Here is a 21,958-nt window from a genome sequence, read left to right on the forward strand (position 1 = left end):
TATTAATTTGACAGCTATATGAAATACGGAACAGAATTATGAGAAACCCAAACCAGATTGTTATTGAAATAGAATTGAAAAATTATGAGCGCCAGAAGTTGGATGAAGTTGATATGAATGGTGAAACAGATAAAATGTGAGTCATTTTGGAAAGGACAATATTGGATGGGGAATTCATGTAAGAAAAGAAAGAATTAGTTTCTGATTGAAAAACTTGGTCACTAAAAAGATTGTAATGCCTTAAACTGAGAATACAAAACTTGAAAGATGAAGGTGAAATAAAAAAGTTTCATTTGTGGGCATTATATGCATTTGATATGACTATGTTCATATTGCTAAGGTGTCCAGTAGATAGGTGGCACTGTGTTCAGGAATTCAGAAGAGATAGCTGGATAGATATAAATATAGATTTAGATGTCATCTATGTAGAATTGATAGTTAAAAGTTGTTGCAGATTTGAGTAACAATCTGAATGATATAAGTTTATTTGAATGAGGAAAACCAAGGTTGTGAGAGGCTGATACAAATAGAAAATTCAAACACTGATGAACTTGCTTTCATGAATTGTAGAAAATTTAAAAGTTACATTAGCAAAACTAATAATAATTTATTTAGTGACTACTATGTATTAGACATAATTTGCAGGATTCCTTTTGCTGAATATAGATGTAACAATATTTCTTTTTCTATGATCATAACCAAAAGCAAATTAATACTTTTCTTTGGATTTTTAAAATTTGATGTGATTTGTGCCTTTAGTATTTTTAAATCTAACCTTAATTTAGCCTGTTTCATTACCAAAAACTATGACTCATAAAAGTTAGGGACAGAAAATTGATCTGTGCTTTTATTTGACTATGAAATTAAAAAAAAATTAAAAAATCAAAACATAGAACAACAACAAAAACCTCCTTCTTCCAAGAATACAGGTCAGCATATTCTCTGGTTTTCAAGAATCTTGAGAGGTTGTAATTTGTTAGGATAGAAACCCAAGAAGAATCAAGACAGATCTAAATCTTGAACTTTATTATTCACTTAACCACCTGAACTTTAAAAGCAAAATCTTATCATCTGTCCACATAACTGTTTCTCATGTCATATTTCCTTTTCTTAAAAAATAAAAAGAGCACTTTAGTATCCAAGACTATCAGAACTTCAAAGTCACTGTTAAGAGTTATTTTTAAAGATGTCATTTATCCCCTTAAATATCCTTAAAATGTTTCTTACCATGAATCAAGAAAAAGTAATGTCATTTCTAAATTGGGGGCATTTAATTATAGCCTATCTTACATGATAACTTGATATAGTTTCTACTGACATGTGTGGCTTAGCTAAGTATTTTATAAAAATATTAAAATGAAAATATTTTATTTATTTGAGAGATACTATCATGAGAACTGCTGCATCAAAATTTTACACATTCATGTTTTGTTCTGTTTTGAGGAAAAAACCTCCAAAGGAACAGAGGTTCCTGATACAAGCATATATGAAAAAAAAATGCAACATTTCTGGTCTATTTGCTCTTTTCTTCAATTTTGATTTCATGTGTATGAATGTGTGTGAATCTTAGGAATAAAAGACTCCATTTGAAATGTGTCTATTGAAATGGGCCTTTCTCCAAACATTAATGTTTTTTTCCATTCCTTTCCTTTCATTCATACACTTTTAGTGTATATCAGACAACTATTCTTTTGCTTTAAGGCCAGTTTCATTCTTTCTTTTTTTTAAAGCAAGAAGGACAGATGGTTCAGGCTTTGTAAAGGGCCTGAGGGCTATTTGTGAATGCTATAGGGTCCTCTTGTATTTGTGGAACTAATATAATACAGTACTAAATATATTTTTAGCATGAATGCAGTCAAGAATGCTTCTATTTAATTTTAAAGAATGGCAGGGTTTTTTTGTTTTTTTGTTTTTCTTTGAATGAACTTTTCTACTCCTACCAGCACAAACACTAATAGTAAATCAGAACTTTTAGCTATTGATATAGTTGCTTTTGCTAATAATTTTCTTTTGTGAATTACATGTGAAATGTTTTTTATTTAGATTTACTCCTATATAGAAATTCCCAAAATTTCATTTTCTATGATCAATTTTTTTTTTTTTTAATTAAAGCTCAGGCAATTGGGGTTAAGTGACTTGCACAGAGTCATACAGTTTGGAAGTGTTAAGTGTCTGAAGTCACATTTGAACTCAGGTCCTCCTGACTTCAAGGCTGGTCATGTATCCACTAAACTACCTAGCTGCCACCTAGCTGCCCCCCATCTTCTTTTGCACAAGAAATAATTAGTGCATTTGTTATTCATAAAAGGACTTTGGTAGAATTGCTAAAAGAGGGGCAGATAGGTGGCTCAGTGGATAGAGCACCAGCCTTAAATTCAGGAGGACCTGAGTTCAAATCTGATCTCAGACACTTAACACTTCCTAGCTGTGTGACCCTGGGCAAGTCACTTAACCCCAGCCTCGGGGGGGGGGGGGGATTGCTAAAAGAGTCAGGCTCTTTTCTTAATATCCTCTGTTCCATACACTCATTTGTTTCCTTCAGTCTAGCCCTGGAATAGCCTCATTCTGGTTTCCCTTCCTTAGAATAAATGTCATTCTTAAATTCTGGCCTCCACCTTTTTCTGTTAATAATGCTTTCCTGATCACCTCCTGGCAGACTCAAGTTTTGATCACTGCTATCTGCCCCTGGCTTCTTGCCTAGTCCTGCCTGTTTGATCTCATCCCTTGTGACCATTGCCTCTATCCCTGCTTACCCTCTGGCTCAAACACTAAGCTTTTAATATCCTGATCACAACTTTGCTTTGTCTCTGAATTCTACTGTTGTGGCAGACTGGCTGAGACAAGTGCATTGGTTCTCTGCCCTGATTCCAGACTGGCATGGGACAGAAATGCCAGCAAACATAATTGGGAGGAATATATACTCTATCTCACCTGTTCTAAAAAAAAGTCTGATGTATTCCAGATCTTATCAAGTCCCTTTAAATTGAAAATTATCATGGGAGTGTATGAAAAAAAGGAACATTTAGTTAGATCTATTATATCAGCCATTAGAAAGGAAAATAGTTGAAGTTAATATAATAACAATGGATAGTGTGTTCAGTTATCCACAAAAGAAAATACCTGAAGATGCTGAAATGTACTCATGATCAAACACATTTATATAATTATTCCCAGAAAATGAATGACATGATATGTGTATGTATGTATATGTATATATACACACATATACACATATGTGTATATACAAAAATATATTCATATATATGAGTTATAGGCGAAATAAACTGTAAATATAATTATTCTTAGCAAAAAAGATAAGATTGATATATTACCAAATAGATAATATAATAAATACTTAGTATTAGGATTATGAAGATGTAGGATTAAACTGTTTTTCTATTACAAAGAAGGTTTATGAACATAGGGGAATAGCAATATATCTGTGTTTTCAATAAGTTTCTATGATTGCAAATTACAGACCAAGTGACAATTCACAAAAGTAAAGTGTAATTAATACAGTAAAGGGCAACTACATTGCTAAATCAAAGCTTTAGATAAAACAAATATACACAAAAAAGATCTTGATATTTTGTGATACATGATGGAATAGTCATCTCTGGATGATGAAAGTGATTATTAAGATTCTAGCCCATACTATCATTTCAACATGTACCTGGGACATACTCACCTTACTCTTTCTTCCATTTTTCACACTGGATTTCTCTAGCACTTTTATCCAACCCTCCCTGTTCTCGTTCTCTCTCTCTCTCTCTCTCTCTCTCTCTCTCTCTCTCTCTCTCTCTCTCTCTCTCTCTCTCTCTCTCTCTCTCTGTCTCTGTCTCTTTGTGTGTGTATATATATACATATATATATGTATATATTTCCTCCATTCAAATGCAAGGAAGATAGAGATTATAACTTTTGTATTTGTATCTTTTTATTTTACTAATTTTTAAAATTGATTTTATAATTATAACTTTTTTTTGACAGTATATATGCATGGGTAATTTTTTACAACATTATCCCTTGTAATCACTTCTGTTCCGAATTTTCCCCTCCTTCCCTCCACCCCCTCCCCTAGATGGCAGGCAGTCCCATACATATTAAATATGTTATAATATATCCTAGATATAATATATATGTGAAGAACCAAATTTCTTGTTACACAGGAAGAATTGGATTCAGAAAGTAAAAATAACCCGGGAAGAAAAACAAAAATGCAAACAGTGTTCCTTCTCTAGGTGTAGCTGATTCTGTCCATCATTGACTAATTGGACCTGAATTAGAGCTTCTCTTTGTTGAAGATATCCATTTCCATCAGAATATATACTCATACAGTATTATTGTTGAAGTGTATAATGATCTCCTAGTTCTGCTCATTTCACTCAGCATCAGTTGATGTAAGTCTCTCCAAGCTTCTCTGTATTCATACTGCTGGTCATTTCTTACAGAACAATACTATTCCATAACATTCATATAACACAATTTACCCAACCATTCTCAAACTGATGGGCATTCATTCATTTTTCAGTTTCTAGCCTCTGCAAAAAGGGCTGCCAGAAACATTTTGGCATCTACAGTTCCTTTCCCTTTCTTTGGGATATAAGGCCAGTAGTAGCACTGCTGGATCAAAGGGTATGCACAGTTTGACGAGAAAAGTTGGATTCATTCAAAACTCCACCAACAATACATCAGTGTCCCAGTTTTCCCACATCCCCTCCAACATTCATCATTATGTGATTATTCATCAACACAGGAAAAAATAGGGTACAACTATAGCAATCTAGTGTTTGACAAACCCAAAAATACCAAAGAATAATTCTTGGGATAAGAATTCATTATTTGAAAAAAAAAACTGTTGGGGAAACTGGAAATTAGTATGACAGAAATTAGATATGAACCCACACTTAACACCATATGCCAAGATAAGATCAAAATGGGTCCATGATTTAGGCATAAAGAATGAGATCATAAATAGATCAGAGGAAGAGAGGATAATCTACTTCTCAGAACTGTGGAGGAGGAAGGAATTTATGACCAGAGGAGAACTAGAGATCATTACTGATCACAAAATAGAAAATTCTGATTACATCAAATTAAAAAGCTTTTGTACAAACAAAACTAATGCAAACAAGATTAGAAAGGAAGTAACAAATTGGGAAAATATTTTTACAGTTAAAGGTTCTGATAAAGGCCTCATTTCTAAAATATATAGAGAACTGACCCTAATTTATAAGAAATCAAACCATTCTCCAATTCATAAATGGTCAAAGGATATGAATAGACAATTTTCAGATGATGAAATTGAAGCTATATCTACTCATATGAAAGTGTTCCAAATCTCTACTGATAAGAGAAATGCAAATTAAGACAACTCTGAGATACCACTACACACCTGTCAGATTGGCTAAGATAACAGGAACAAATAATGATGAATGTTGGAGGGGATGTGGGAAAACTGGGACACTAATGTATTGTTGGTGGAATTGTGAAAGAATCTGGCCATTCTGGCGAGTAATTTGGAACTATGCCCAAAAAGTTATCAAACTGTGCATACCCTTTGATTCAGCAGTGCTATCTCTGGGCTTATATCCCAAAGAAATACTAAACATGGGAAAGGGATCCATATGTGCCAAAATGTTTGTGGCAGCCCTTTTCATAGTGGCTAGAAACTGGAAAATGAATGGATGTCCATCAATTGAAGAATGGTTGGGTAAATTATGGTATATGATTGTTATGGAATATTATTGTTCTGTAAGAAATGACCAGCAGGATGAATATAGAGAGGTTTGGAGAGACTTACATGAACTGATGCTGAGTGAAATGAGCAAAACCAGAAGATCACTATACACCTCAACAACAATACTGTATGAAGATATATTCTGATGGAAGTGGATATCTTCAACATAAAGAAGATCCAACTCACTTCTAGTTGATCAATGATGGATAGAAACAGCTACACCCAGAGAAGGAATCCTGGGAATTGAATGTAAACTGTTAGCACTACTGTCTTTCTACCTTCAGAATCTAATTCTTAATGTGCAACAAGAAAATTGGATTTACATACATATATTGTATCTAGGTTATACTGTAACACATTTAATATGTATAGGATTGCCTGTCATCTAGAGGAGGGAGTAGAGAGAGGGAGGGGAAAATCTGGAAAAATGAATACAAGGGATAATGTTATTAAAAAATACTCATGCATATGTACTGTCAAAAATTTTGTAATTATAAAATTAATAAAAAAAGAGAATGAAGGGCAAAAAAAAAAAGATTATGTAATTGTCGACCATGATAGACATGTCCTCTCAGCAATAATGATTCACGACAATTCCAATAGACTTCAGATGGAAAATACTATCAACATCCAAAGAAAAAACAATGGAGACAATATGAATTGAAGCATAAAATTTTTACTTTTTTCCATTTTTGTGTTTTTTTCTCTTTTGTTTATTTTACAACTTAACTAATGGGGAATATGTTAAAAATGGTTCTTTATATATCAGATTGCTTTGGTCTTACGGAAAGGGAAGGGAGGTAATGAAGAAAGGGAGAAAAGAAATTGGCACTCAAAATCTTAGACAAGTGAATATTGAAAACAATATTTTTACATGTAATTAGAAAAAAATAAATACTATTAAGAAAAAAAGTAATTATAGGTAAAATAAAATATTTGGAATTTTTCCTGCTGAGACAAACCCAGGAAAGTATTTGAATATGATTACAAAACACTTTTCACATAAATATATCAGATTTAAATAGCTGGAAAAATATCAATTACCCATTAGTAGGCTGAATTAATATAATAAAAATGACAATTCCACCTATGTTTATTTACCTATTCAGTGCCATAACAATCTACCAAAACATATTTTCTTGAGCAATGGTTAATAATATCAAGGTATTAAAATAATGAAAAAAACAGAAAGGAAGAGTTTCTAACCATACCAGATCTAAAATTATCTTATAAGATTACAATCATCAAAACTATTTATTAATGACTAAGAAAGTGTGTGGTGGATCAGTGGAATGTTAGGTACCGAAGCCTCAATTGTCAATGATTATAGCAACTTCTGAGATAATATTTACTATTTGACAAAGACTGCTGAGAAAGCTGGAAAATAGTATGAAAGGAAATAAGTATTGATTAGCATCTCACAATACATACCCAACTATGTACATGATTTAGACATAAATAATGATTTATGAACAAATTAGATGATCATGCTTGCCTGTAAGATTTATGGAGGAAAAAAAGAATTATAACAAAATAGTAGTTAGAATACATTTTGAATTTCAAAATGGAGAATTTTCATTAAATTAAATTAAATTTTTTGAGCAAACAAAAAATTGCAACCAAGATTAGAAGGGAAACAGAAAGCTGGGAAATAATTTTTACAGGCTGTGCTTCTGATAAAGAACTCATTTCTAAAATAAATAGAGAATGGAGTCAAATTTAAATGAATAGAAGTCATTCCCCAATTGACAAATTAACAGACTGTTGTCAGATAAAGAAATCAAAGGTGTCTTTAGTTAATTTTTTAAAAAATGTTCTAAATCACTATTGATTAGAGAAATACAAATCATAACAACTCTGACAAACCACCTCACACCTGTCAGAATGACTACGATGATAAAAGAAAGGAAAATGATAAATATTTTAGAGGAACATTGGAACATTAATGCATTGTTGGTGGAGCTGTGAACTGAATCAAGGCAAATTTAAACAATTCTGCAGTACCATCCCATCACCATCAGTTTGGCTACTATTGTAGCCAAAGTGTATATACTATTATAGTGCTCTTAGTGTTATTTATCCATTTTGGAAAGCAATGTAGAATCATGACCAAAAGTCATAAAACTCTACATACACTTTGACTTAATAAAATCATAACTATATTAGTATACCAAAGATATATTTTAATGGAAAAGGACCTATATATACACAGATATTTATAGAAATTCTTTTTGTGTTGGCAAAGAGGGGATGACTATTAATTGAGGAGTGGCTAAGTTGGGTTTTTTTTTATTATTTTGATAAAATACAAGAAATGATGAGCAGACAGATTTCAGAACAAACCTGAAGAGGCATGTTTTTTTTTATTTTATAATTATACATTTTTTGACAATATATATGCATGAGTAATTTTTTATAACATTATCCCTTGTATTCATTTTTCCAAATTTTCCCCTCCCTCCCTCTACTCCCTCCCCTAGATGACAGGCAATCCCATATATTTTACATGTGTTACAGTATAACCTAGATACAATATATGTGTGTAAATCCAATTTTCTTGTTGCATGTTAAGTATTAGATTCTGAAAGTATATGTAACCTGGGTATATAGACAGTAGTGCTAACAATTTACATTCACTTCCCAGTGTTCCTTCTCTGGGTGTAATTGTTTCTGTCCATCATTGATCAACTGGAAGTGAGTTGGATCTTCTTTATGTTGAAGATATCCACTTCCATCAGAATACATCTTCATACAGCATTGTTGTTGAAGTGTACAGCGATCTTCTGGTTCTGTTCATTTCACTCAGCATCAGTTCATGCAAGTCTCTCCAAATTTTCTGAATTCATCCTGCTGGTCATTTCTTACAGAGCAATAATATTCCATAGCCTTCATATACCATAATTTACCCAACCATTCTCCAATTGATGGACATCCTATCTTCCAGTTTCTAGCCACTATGAAAAGGGCTGCCACAAACATTTTGGCACATACAGGTCCCTTTCCCCTCTTTAATATTTCTTTGGGATATAAGCCCAATAGCAGCACTGCTGGATCAAAGGGTATACACAGTTTGAATACTTTTTGAGCATAGTTCCAAATTGCTCTCCAGAATGGCTGGATTCTTTCACAACAACACCAACAATGCATTAGTGTCCCAGTTTTCCCACATCCCCTCCAACATTCATCATTATTTGTTCCTATCATCTTAGCCAATCTGACAGGTGTGTAGTGGTATCTCAGAGTTGTCTTAATTTGCATTTCTCTGATTGTAACGTGCTCTCCTGGCAGTTACAATTACTAGTCTGTCCTAGACCCACCAGAGTACCTTTGACCACTGTGCTTAGCAGTGTGAACTCTACCCGGCTCGCCTCCTCTGAGGCCTTCTAAGGTCTCTGGCCACAATCTCTTGAATCTATAGCTTAATAACCGGTAGAGCACTCAAGAACAACCACGTATAATCTTAAAAGCCTTTATTATACCTACTCACATAATGCCCTAACTGATGCCCTGACTTGTTGGTTCCCTAGTGAACACCTGGTCAGAAGACCCATGTGTTCACTACCAAAATCCTTACCTCTTTTGGCTACCCATCTCGGCTTAGCCACCCAGGCTAGGGAGCCAGGGTGAAGAGCGCCAGATTAAAGAGGACCGCCTGCTGCCTGCAGTGGGCTTACATAGGGCCTGTGAGGTCACACACACAGCCAATCAGAGAGAGAGTCACCCATTATGAAGCTATCTCAATATGGCCAGGATCCCGCCCAAGGGCAGTCCTAATATCCACAGAAATTACTTCCGGGCCTCAATCTCCAGATGCACTGTGGCACCCATTTAAAAGCCCCTTACATCTGAGCAGTAAAGATTTGGAACACTCTTTCATATGAGGGAATATAATTTCAATTTCATCATCTGAGAATTGTCTGTTCATATCCTTTGACCATTTATCAATTGGAGAATGGTTTGATTTCTTATAAATTAAGATCAGTTCTCTATATATTTTGGAAATGAGACCTTTATCAGAACCTTTAACTGTAAACATATTCTGAAAAGACATGTTAATTGATTCAGAGTAAAATGGGGCAAACCAGAAACATTATACAGAGAAATAGCAATATTATACAATGATCAACTGTGAATGTTTTAGTTATTTACAATATTACAAAGATCAAAGACTATTCTGAAGAATTTATAACGAAAACTATCTCATTCCAAAGAATGAAGAAATGGAGTCTGAATGCAAATCAAAGCATACTAATTTTCTTTTTTTTTTTTTTTACTTTCTTTCCTCACTCAAAACTTCAGTCTATGTTTTATTTTACAACATGAGTATCATGGAAATTTCTTTACAAGGATTCCTATTTACTATGTGTATAAACTTGCTTGCTGTCTTATGGAAAGGAAAGCAATTGGAAAAACAAAGAAAATTTCGAATTCAATATAAAAAACAATATGCATGTTTAAAATAGTTTTACATGTAATTAAAAAGTAAATATTAAAACATATAAAAGAATCCAAGTCACCTCAATAATTTAATCAAATCATTGGATCTAGAACACAATGGAAGAGTTGACTGATCAATTAGTTAGAGACATTTGAAAGATCATGGAAAATAGATGATTTACATGATTTACAAGATTAGAAAAAGAAGAATCTCCCATTATTAACAGTGAGTCTATGGAAAAAGTAGACCAAGGATCTTGATTTTTGGACATATAGGTAAATTCATTAAAGGATCATTATCAAAATGGTTGGCAGACCCATTTAAAAAATGAATAAATGATTACAAAGAGCCATAATTACATTATCAAGACTTAGGCATGCCAAATTAATCTCATTTATTTTATACTCTAAATGTCAGCTTCTTAAACTTTGTCTTATAACTAAATACAGAGTCAGGAAATTGTGATTTGTTATCAGTAAAATTTGATTTGTAAACCTATTTGATTTGTCTTTACAACTGGGATCACAAAAAATTCTCTCAGGTGAAAAGGGGTCGTGAATGAAAACAGTTTAAGAAACCCTGCTTCAAATCACTATTGATTAGAGAAATGTAAATCAAAACAACTCTGAAAGGCCACCTTCATACCTAAAAGATTGGCAAATATTACAGAAAAAGAAAACAACAAATGTTTAAAGGATTGTGAGGAAATAGAATCACTAATATCTATTTGGTGGAGTTGTGAGCTGGTCCAACCATTTTGGAAAACAATTTTTAATTTTAAAAATTGCTAGACTTATAGTTGAGGGGAATGTTATGGATGAAAATTAAGTAGATTTTAGCAAAACTTTTTATAAGATATCTCATCTTATTGTTGTGAAAGAACATGTGAAAACCATAAAGGTATTTATTTAGATTAAATGAAAATACAATAAAAATACATTTTAAAATGTCCAGATATCTCACATAAATAGTATTTTCATTATATTTCAAATATGAAAAAAGCTAGGAAGAATACCTAAAAGTATGAATGACAAAGTCAGAATGAAAAAAATATAGCCAAGAAAATTCCAAATTTTCTAATTCTAAATTCTAAAAGAATCCACTTAGATATGATTTCTTTGGCATAAATATCATCTTATACTTTGGAGTATGCATACACACACATACACAAAATAATTTAAAAGTATAACCTAGAGAAACAATTATTCCAGAAAATTGATATTGCAATTTTAGTGAACTGCAAGCTCAATATGAGTTAGAAGTAAATTACGAAATTGAAAAATTCTAAATTTTCTTAGGTTACAATAAAAGGTTTTAGCTTTTAGCAAATGAAAAGGGACTAGCCTGCTATATTCTGCTTTTCTAAGGCCTCTTTTGGAATATTGTGTTCAGCCCTGAATATCACAGTTTAAGCAAAATATCTATAAACAAAGGCGGAAAAAAGAGAGAGAATGAATCCAAATGGTGAAAGGCCTAGAGTCCATAAGCTGAGAAATGAGAATATTTATCCTGAGGGGAAAAATCACACAATCCTTATACATACGTATGCATGTGTGCCTTGTGTGTAGGCTATACGTATGTATATGCATAGGTATGTATAAACACATATATGTGTTTTACACACACACACACATACACACACAAATAAATAAATAAATATATACACACACATACATAAAATCGAGCAAGGTGTTTGGGAGACTTTTGGGGGGGGAAAGGAGGAATACAAAGTGTTTGTTTATATAAAGGATTGTTGCGTAGAGAAATTTTCAATTTTATGTCCACAAACAGTGATGTGGAATATGGGCAGTGACAAAAGGCAAAAGTCAAGCATGTACTGTCAAACAAAAAAGAAAAAAAGAGAAAAAAGATTGTTGTAGAAAACTCAGAGGTTTTATAAAAAGTATATTCAGAATAATAAGGACATGAAAGAAATGGCCCATAATTTAGGCAAAAATGTCCATTGCTATTTACTTTTTAATCTCTATCAAGGAGAATGACATTTCTATTTAAAAAATGGAATAGATTTCCATGTATCTTAAGAAGAGGAAGTTACTAGAGTGTATATAGCTGTTCAGTCTTTGGATCTGGAAAAATTATGTTCCAGGGAACCAAAACTACTTTCAAATGTGATTACCAGAAAACCATCAGCAATTTTAAAAATAATTATGGGAGAAAGGAAAGATTCCAAGCAACATGGACAATTTTTGCTACAATTTTCAAAAAGTGGGAAAAAGGTGAATTCTAATAACCAGTAACTGATGGTTTTGATATTTATCCTGATAAAATTTATAATTGACTGTTGAACAGATGGTGAGTGAGTATTTAGAAAAGAAATTAACAATCGCTAAGGGACACTGAAGGCTTATTAAGGACAAGCAATTCAAAATTAGCCTCATTCCATTACATATATATATATATATATATATATATATATATATATATATATATATATATATACATTTAGTAGGCTACTAATGCAATGGATTTATTAGATCTGAATTAGAACAAGTATTGAGAAAGTATTATCTCCCCCCAAAAAAGTTATCATAAACACAACTGAGAGGTACAATTAAAAGAATAATTAAACATAACTATTGTTGAAATAACCAAATGTACACAAAGTTCATTGACTAAAAATTAACATCAACTTCAAAGTTTTACTGATTTTAAAAATTATATGTACAGTTCCAAAGATGTATTACTGTTAAGTGCAAAGTAAATTATAACTGAAAGTTTGACCACTAGCTAATGAACTTTTGTCCATAGTGATCCATGAAATAGATAAAAATAGAAAATGGCCTCTTGTCTCTTATGATTCCCTTTTTTTGCAGTGATATTGGAATAACTTGGATAAGGGAATAATAAAAATAAAATTTTAGACCACCTGTCAGTAGTAATGTATTTGATATTGTTCTTAATGAACAAGGTTTTCTATTATCTTATTGGAGGAAGTCATTTATACTTGGATTGAGGTTCTGTCTACAAATAAATTTGGAAGATCTAAAAACAGGTTTTCAATAAATTCAAGGATGTCTTATTGGCTATTTTAGGAAATTCACATAAAGCATTTGAAAATATAATTCCATTATATACTTAAAAGATAAAAGGAAAGATAATTTCCTGGGAAATTCAAATATCTTACTTGTAATTTCTACAAGTAATGTTAGTTAGAAAGTAGAGTGCAAGAAAAATAATGAAAGTTTATATCAAATGGTTGATTCAGAAAGTATAATATTGAACTTCAAATCACAGTATACAGTCTCATGTGACAACTGGTTGTATTATCTGTGCTAGGTTTTAAATTTTTCTCAGTTCTTCATATATAAAATGGAATAATAATAGTATCTGCCACAAAATTATTGTGAGAATGATATAAATCTTAGCTATTATGAATATTTATACTATATGCTTATTTCTATTGCAAACTAGGAAAAAAGCAGAATTTTACAAAAGACATGACAGTAAACTACAGTCAACATTTTAATTGTTCAGTGACTCTAAAGGAAAGTATAGTACAAGAGAGCCCAATGAAAATTAAACTGATGCATTTGGTCAGGGATTAGGAATGAAATGTTAAAAGCTTGTAGCTTATTCAGGAATTTAACTCTTATACATCACAGATCTGTACCTCAATAAGACAGTTTAAAAATCCTTTATGTGATTAGCATTGCAAAACTCTCTCTCTCTGTATGTGTGTGTGTGTGTGTGTGTGTGTGAGAGAGAGAGAAAGAGAGAGAGAGAGAGACAGAGAGAGAGAGAGAGACAGAGACAGAGACAGAGAGAGATAGAGACAGAGAGAGAAAGGCAGAGACACAGAGAGAAAGACAGAGAGACACAAAGAAATAGAGACAGAGAGAAGAAAGAAAAGAGAGAGGGAAGGGAGGGAGGGAGAGAAGGAAAGTAGGAGCAAGAGAATGGAAAGAAAAAAGAAATGAGGGAAGAAGGGAAGATAGAGAAGAAGGAAAAGAGGGAAGGCAAGAGAGAGTGAGGTAGAAGTGAAGAAAGAATGGTAAAGAGTGTGGGATGAAAGAAAAGAGGAAGGAAAGTGCATGGAAAATATTAAGTGCTATATAAATATGTATTTTGTAACATGAGGACAATCTCCTCATGCTTCACTTTGTAGATAACATTGAGCACTGGAAGATTTCAGATCATCTTAATGAAAATTTTATTTGCTCAAATAAAGTGTCTAGTATAACACTTGTAGATAAATAGATAGCCCATAGAGCAGGCCCTTCAGTGCATATAATCTGGACAAACATTGCATCTAGATGATTGTTTGAGGTTGTAATGGAAAGAGAACAGTGGATTTCATCACTTTTGTTGGTTTAAAATTTCAAACCTTTACTGAAATAAATATAGATATATATAAATATGTTATTAATACATATAAAATATGAAAATATATTCACACAGACACATATATACACTTTATGGTTGTGTATTTGTATATACATACATGTACATATATACATGTTTATATGTATACTGTGCATACAAAGGTTTATATGAACACATACACATATGTATATTGAATACACACCTATAAGTAAAGATGTGTACATATTTGTATGCATTTATATGTGCACACATATTATTTACATGTACATATAGATACACATTCATATATATATATATATATATATATATATATATATATATATATATATATATATATATATATATATATATATATATATATATATATATATATATATATATATATATATATATATATATACCTATATATGCATACACACATACACACATATAATATGTGTGCATACAGGTATACATATGTACCGATACAAACATATACACACATGTGTATACATACATATATATATATATATGTGTGTGTATATACACATAAACACTCACAAATATATATATATATATATATGTCATAATGTGATTCTTATCAATTATGTACAAAAACCCTTTCCTTTAATATTAGTGGCAATTAAAAAAAAACACTAAATTTTGGAGTTTGATTTTTTAAAATAGCAAAACAATCCAGTGAGTGACTAAAGAAAATATTCAAGAACCATTAAGAAAAGAAAGCGAATTATAATTTATTAGAAAGTATTAGAAAGAATCAGATAGACTTTTCTTCAATAACTGTTATCTTAGTACGTACATAATTTATTATGAGTTATAAAGACCCTGCACATTAACTGCACAAAAGAAAATAATAGCATAAAATTTAGCTTTTGATATCTGTTCTTTCTTTCTATATATGTGTTAATATTATACCACATTCAATAACATATTTTACCATAGGTCAATGTATAAAAATATTCTGCTGATTATCAAAATCAAGTGAAGTATCACATAAATAGAAAGATGCTAAGCAAATAATGTCTCCAGTGTCATGGAGAATGAATTATGAAAAATTCATATGGAAGAGGGATTCTATATAGTTTGGGAATTTCACTGTTGTTAGTCACATATACATATAGTTATGTCATTGTGCTGATTGCCTTGACCCCTGACCTTCTTAAAGGGATCCTTGGTCAATCTAAGACTATTCATACCAGAAAAAGAAAGCAGATAAAGGACAATTATTGCCTTATTTATGCTATTCAAAGGAAAGACAACCCAATTAGTTTGCCAGCACTGCCAACACTCAACCACCTGGACTTAGAATAAAATAGAACACAAGGAGATCTGATTTGAGAAATTGTATAACACTTCCAAAAATCTCATGTCATTTATTGCTATGAAAGATTGTCTTTTTAACATGGATAACATCTCTCAAAGTTTCATGTTTTGTTTTGTTTTGTTTTGTTTTTGGAATTATGAAACGTAAACACCTCGGAGCAGGTATTGCAAATGGTCCAAAGAGCATCAAAGAAATGCATTGTACAACATAGTAGCATATTACTATTGATTATTTTTGTTTAAGTAGTATTTAAAATATAATAAAAACCTTTCAAAAGTTATCAACAAATTAGTAAATGGGTTAATTATGTAGAAACAGCAAGAATTCAAAAAATAGTAAAAGAAGAAGCAGAAGAAAATTTCTGAAGATTTGGTCTGTCTGTGGAGAATAAAGACATGCAAGAATTGCTCAGAAAAATAAACTGTGTCTGAATTCTAAATCTTAACAAGTGAATTAAGGAGCAGTGAGAAAACAGCTTTATTAATTTCAAAATTCAACAAACACTTATTAAGAACTTAATATATGAAAAATCAGGGTATTTGTCCATATCTTAGATATAATTGGCCATGTTGCAATTGTGTAGGAATTTTTTTATATTTTAATTTTCATAATACTTATGAAAGCACTGACCCACCAAATCTCTCCAAATGATAACCCGTGAAATCTTCCCCCATTCCCTTAAAAAATGAAGCAAAGTTCTAAGCTTGACACAAGGGCTATAATGATGACAGAAATAAAAAGAGTCATCCTGGAAAGACATTCTAGTCACATTCTTCAGATTTTTATACTTGGTCCTATCTTATTCAATATTTTTATCAATGATCTAAAGGAAGACATAGATTGTTAATCAAATTCTTAGGAAACACAAGTAGTAATAGTAACTGATTTGTTAGATTTGTTTGATGACAGCATTTCTATGAAAAACTATTCAAACAGGCAGGAACATAAACTCAAATTAAAGAGAGAGAGAAAATGCAATTATATTTAAATGTAAAGGTCTGTGCTTAGATTAAAAATCAACTTTAAAAGCACATTGTGGAATGATATCTTTTAATAACAATTCATGTGGAAAAAAATTCCAGTTTGAATTGAATTTAAACTCCAAAATTTTCCATAGTATGATATGATTACAGTAACAAAGGTAAATGTTATTTTGGATTATATTAATAATAATACAATTTCCAGATTAAAGAAAGTAACCAGTAAAAACAAAAACAAACCAAAGGAAGAAACACATCATGCTTATAATATGTGCCTGTTTTGTGTCAGGCATTGTGTTAAGCATTGTAGATATAAAAATAATAAAACATAAGAAAATAAAATATAACATCCTCTGCACCCAAAAAACTCACAGTTGTATGAGGAAACCCACATATAAACAAGAAAGCTCTATAGAGATAATGAATAGAAATAGAGATAATCAAGAGAGAAAAGATTTTAGCAGTAAGATAGATAATGAAAACTTTTTCAACAAGGTTAGATTTTAAGATGAGATTAAAGGAATCTGTAGAGGTTAGGCTGGAGAATAAAGAGAATATCAGGCATGGAAGATAGTCGGTAAAAATTCTTGTAGCCAGAATATAATATGTCTGTGTTAAGAATAGAAAGAATACCAATATTACTGATTATAAATGGTTATGGGTTGAGAAAGGTTACTTTTCTTTTAAGCACCAATTGATCAAGAAAGGGTCATTGAAAAACTTTACTTCTTTAGAGAGGGATATCAGAATGGTAAAGAATATGGAAATCACGCTATTAAGAAATTATTGAAGAAACTGTTAATATTTCATCTGAAGATAAATGTTTTCAAATATTTGGGAGTGTCATAGAGAATGATTTATTCTGTGTGGACTTCAAAAGTAGGCATAGGAACAATAGATGGAAGTAATGAGAAAGAAGGCTTCAATATTAAAAAATATATAATGCGATTAGATCTATCCCAAAATGTGGCATTCAATATAATGAATACTAAAGGTAACCTAGTGGAAGCTGGAGTTATTACTGAATGGAAGTATTATAGAATTTATTAGTCAGTGTTCAGATGGGTTACACTGGATGACCAAATGCAAAAATTTTATAATTCTATTTCATTTTTTCAGGGTCATATTATTCATACTTTTTGAGAAGTATGATTTCCATTCTTGTAAACATAAAGTGACACTGTTTCTTTATTTTTGACAATCATTAATAAATATTTAGAAAAAATCTTCATTAGGTGAAATACCTTAGATATATCAATTCCACTGTGATCTTAGAAATCATGAAAAAATCAATGGTAAATCAATTGCAAAGCTTCACTTCTCATTTCTGGTATTCTAGGTATCTGTTCTTTTATAAGGATTGGTTTGGGAGGAAAAAGTCAGGACTACTGCTTTTTACTACTTGTCCTCTTTAATTTCTTACCTCTGCTGAGAATACAGAGTAAAATTGTGTTCATTAGCAATCATCTGAGTGCCAAATTTAAATTCACAATACATCTTACAGAGAATTTGAGATAATTATGACATCTGAGTGCCAAATTTAAATTCACAATACATCTTACAGAGAATTTGAGATAATTACGACATATCTTCAGCTTTGTCAGCTTTGATCATTGAAAAACAGCTTTCTTTACCAATCGCTTTAATCTTCCATCCTCCTTCTTTTATTCATTGGTAAATATATTAGGATTGTTACAATTGCTCCTCCCTTTAAATCACTAATTATCAATTCAAAAACATTTGAACATTTTAGCAGTAAAAATCATTTGTGAGAAGGTGGGATAATATTCTGACTTTGCCATTCATATAATTTCCCAAACTAAAAGCATTTAGATACTAAAATGAAGAGAAAATATATTTTTTGTCTTGTCTTTTTTTTTTTTTGGCATGGAAATAATTTCCCCAGGCTATAAAATTGCAAATTGCTTTGAACTACCTTTTATACTCAGTAGAGATAATCAAAATAATATTGCCTGAACTGTATTATCCTTCACAAAGCATGTCCTTTATAGTAATACTTTGATAGAAATTTTAATCCCAGGATGTTCAAGTATTCATCATCATTAAATATTCATCCTTTAAAAATCCATGAATTAGGCATCTGGCAAGTACTGTTTTTACTTTTCAACAGAGAAAAAAAAAAAGCAAGAAGGTCAAGTAATTCAAGATTTGTCAAATCTAACTAAGAGTCATTACTTGAATTTCCCCATCTGCAACAATGTATTCTCATGATGCTTGAGACTCAGGTAGGAAAAAAAAATCCATAGTTTAGACATTGTTCAGAACATGGTAAATATGCTGTCAAACTACAGAGATGAAAAAAAAAATTCAAAATGATCTTAAGTGAAGGAATGTCTTAGTATTCATGTCTTAATATTCTGTCCTGTTGAGAACTACCTTACCCATTTTTATAAAATTGCAAATACACACACATTTTTAATAGACATGGAAAAATTATGGAACTTACCTATCTCTTGGTGTATAATTTTTATAAACTCCTTAATACTGTCAGCTGATTTTATCTTGTCTATTTGCAATGAATGTAATAATAGGATTGTAATTTGCAATGGACTTGAGACATAACAGTCTAATTTCCCAATTGTACTTGGATGATGAAACCTGGGTTAAGAAAAGATAAGTGATTTATACATTTCTATCATCCTTCTATCTATCTATCTATCTATCTATCTATCTATCTATCTATCCATCTATATCCATCCATTTGTCTCTCTTTTTGTCTATCAGTCTATTTATACAGTGGGGCAAATGGCAGATACAGAGAGAAAACACTCACTAGCATCAAAAAAGCCTTGAAAAAAGTGAGATTTTACCAAAGATTTAAAGGAAGCCAGGGAATCTGAGGGGAAAAGAAAGTAGGGAAGAATTCCAATCATCAGAGATAAAGAAAATCTCAAACTTTGAAGAACTAATATCTTATGTGTGTCATTGGGTCACAGAATAAATGATGGGGTATAAAATGTAGGAAGATTGAAAAAAATATTAAGGGACCAGATTATGAAGGGCACATGAATTAAATAGAAAAGTTCATAGATGTTTTTATCTTAGAGGCAATAAGGAACCTTTAAAGTTAATTGGATGGAGAGTGACATGATCTCTCTTTTTTTTTTTTTAGACTTTTTTTAAATTAATTTTATAATTATAAATTTTTTGACAGTACATACCCATGAGTAGTTTTTTTTTTAAATAACATTATCCCTTGTATTCATTTTTTCCCAAATTTTCCCCTCCCTCCCTCTACTCCCTCCCCTAGATGACAGGCAATGCCATACATATTAAATGTGTTACAGTATAACCTAGATACAATATATGTGTATAAATCCAATTTTCTTGTTGCACATTAAGAATTAGATTCCAAAGGTATAAGTAACCTGGGTAGAAAGACAGGAGTGCTAACAGTTTACATTCAATTCCCAGAGTTCCTTCTCTGCCTATAGTTGTTTCTGTCCTTCACTGATCAATTGGAAGTGAGTTGGATCTTCTTTATGTTGAAGATATCCACTTCCAGCAAGAATATATCTTCATACAGTATTGTTATTGAAGTGTATAGTGATCTTCTGGTTCTGCTCATTTCACTCAGCAACAGTTGATGTAAGTCTCTCCAAGCCTCTCTGTATTCATCCTGCTGGTCATTTCTTACAGAACAATAATATTCCATAACAATCATATACCATAATTTACCCAACCATATTCCAATTGATAGACATCCATTCATTTTCCAGTTTCTAGCCACTATAAAAATAGCTGCCACAAACATTTTGGCACATACGGGTCCCTTTCCCATCTTTAGTATTTCTTTGGGGTATAAGCCCAGAGATAGCACTGCTGGATCAAAGGATATGCACAGTTTGATAACTTTTTGGGCATAATTCCACATTGCTCTCCAGAATGGTTGGATTCTTTCACAACTCCACCAACAATGAATCAGTGTCCCAGTTTTTCCACATCCTCTCCAACATTCATCATTATTTGTTCCTGTCATCTTAGGTAATCTGACAGGTGTGTAGTGGTATCTCAGAGTTGTCTTAATTTGCATTTCTCTTATCAGTAGAGATTTGGAATACTCTTTCATATGAGTGGAAATAGTTTCAATTTCATCATCTGAAAATTGTTCATATCCTTTGACCAGTTATCAATTGGAGAATGGTTTGATTTCTTATAAATTAGGGTCAGTTCTCTATATATTTTGGAAATGAGACCTTTGTCAGAACCTTTAACTGTAAAAATGTTTTCCCAATTTGTTTCCATTAGTTTTGTTTGTACAGAAACTTTTTAGTTTGATATAATCAAAATGTTCTATTTTGTGATCAATAATGATCTCTAGTTCTCCTCTGGTCATATATTCCTTCTTCCTCCACAAATCTGAGAGGTATACTATCCTCTGTTCCTCTAATCTATTTATGATCTCATTATTTATACCTAAATCATGGACCCATTTTGATCTTATCTTGGCATATGGTGTTAAGTGTGGGTCCATATCTAATTTCTGCCATACTAACTTCCAGTTTCCCCAACAGTTTTTTTTTCAAATAATGAATTCTTATCCCAAGAATTATTCTTTGGTATTTTTGGGTTTGTCTAACACTAGATTGCTATAGCTGTACCCTATTTTGTCCTGTGTACCTAATCTGTTCCACTGATCGACTAGTCTATTTCTTAGCCACTACCAAATAGTTTTGGTGACTGCTGCTTTATAATATAGTTTTAGATCAAGTACAACTAGACCACCTTCATCTGACTTTTTTTTCATTAATTCCCTTGAAATTCTTGACCTTTTATTCTTCCATATGGATTTTGTTGTTATTTTTTCTAGGTCATTAAAATAGGTTCTTGGCCCCCAACCAAAAATTAAACTTGAAATACAAAAATTAAAAGGAGAAATCAATAATATTGAAAGTAAAAAAACTATTGAATTAATAAATAAAACCAAGAGTTGGTTTTATGAAAAAGCCAATAAAATAGATAAACCTTTGGTAAATTTGATCAAAAAAAAAGAAAGAGGAAAATCAAATTGATAGTCTTACAAATGAAAAGGGGGATCTTTCCACCAATGAAGAGGAAATTAGAGAAATAATAAGGAGTTACTTTGCCCAACTTTATGCCAATAAATTTGA

The sequence above is a fragment of the Sminthopsis crassicaudata genome, chromosome 3 (assembly GCF_048593235.1).
Source record: "Sminthopsis crassicaudata isolate SCR6 chromosome 3, ASM4859323v1, whole genome shotgun sequence".
Lineage (NCBI taxonomy): Eukaryota > Metazoa > Chordata > Mammalia > Dasyuromorphia > Dasyuridae > Sminthopsis > Sminthopsis crassicaudata.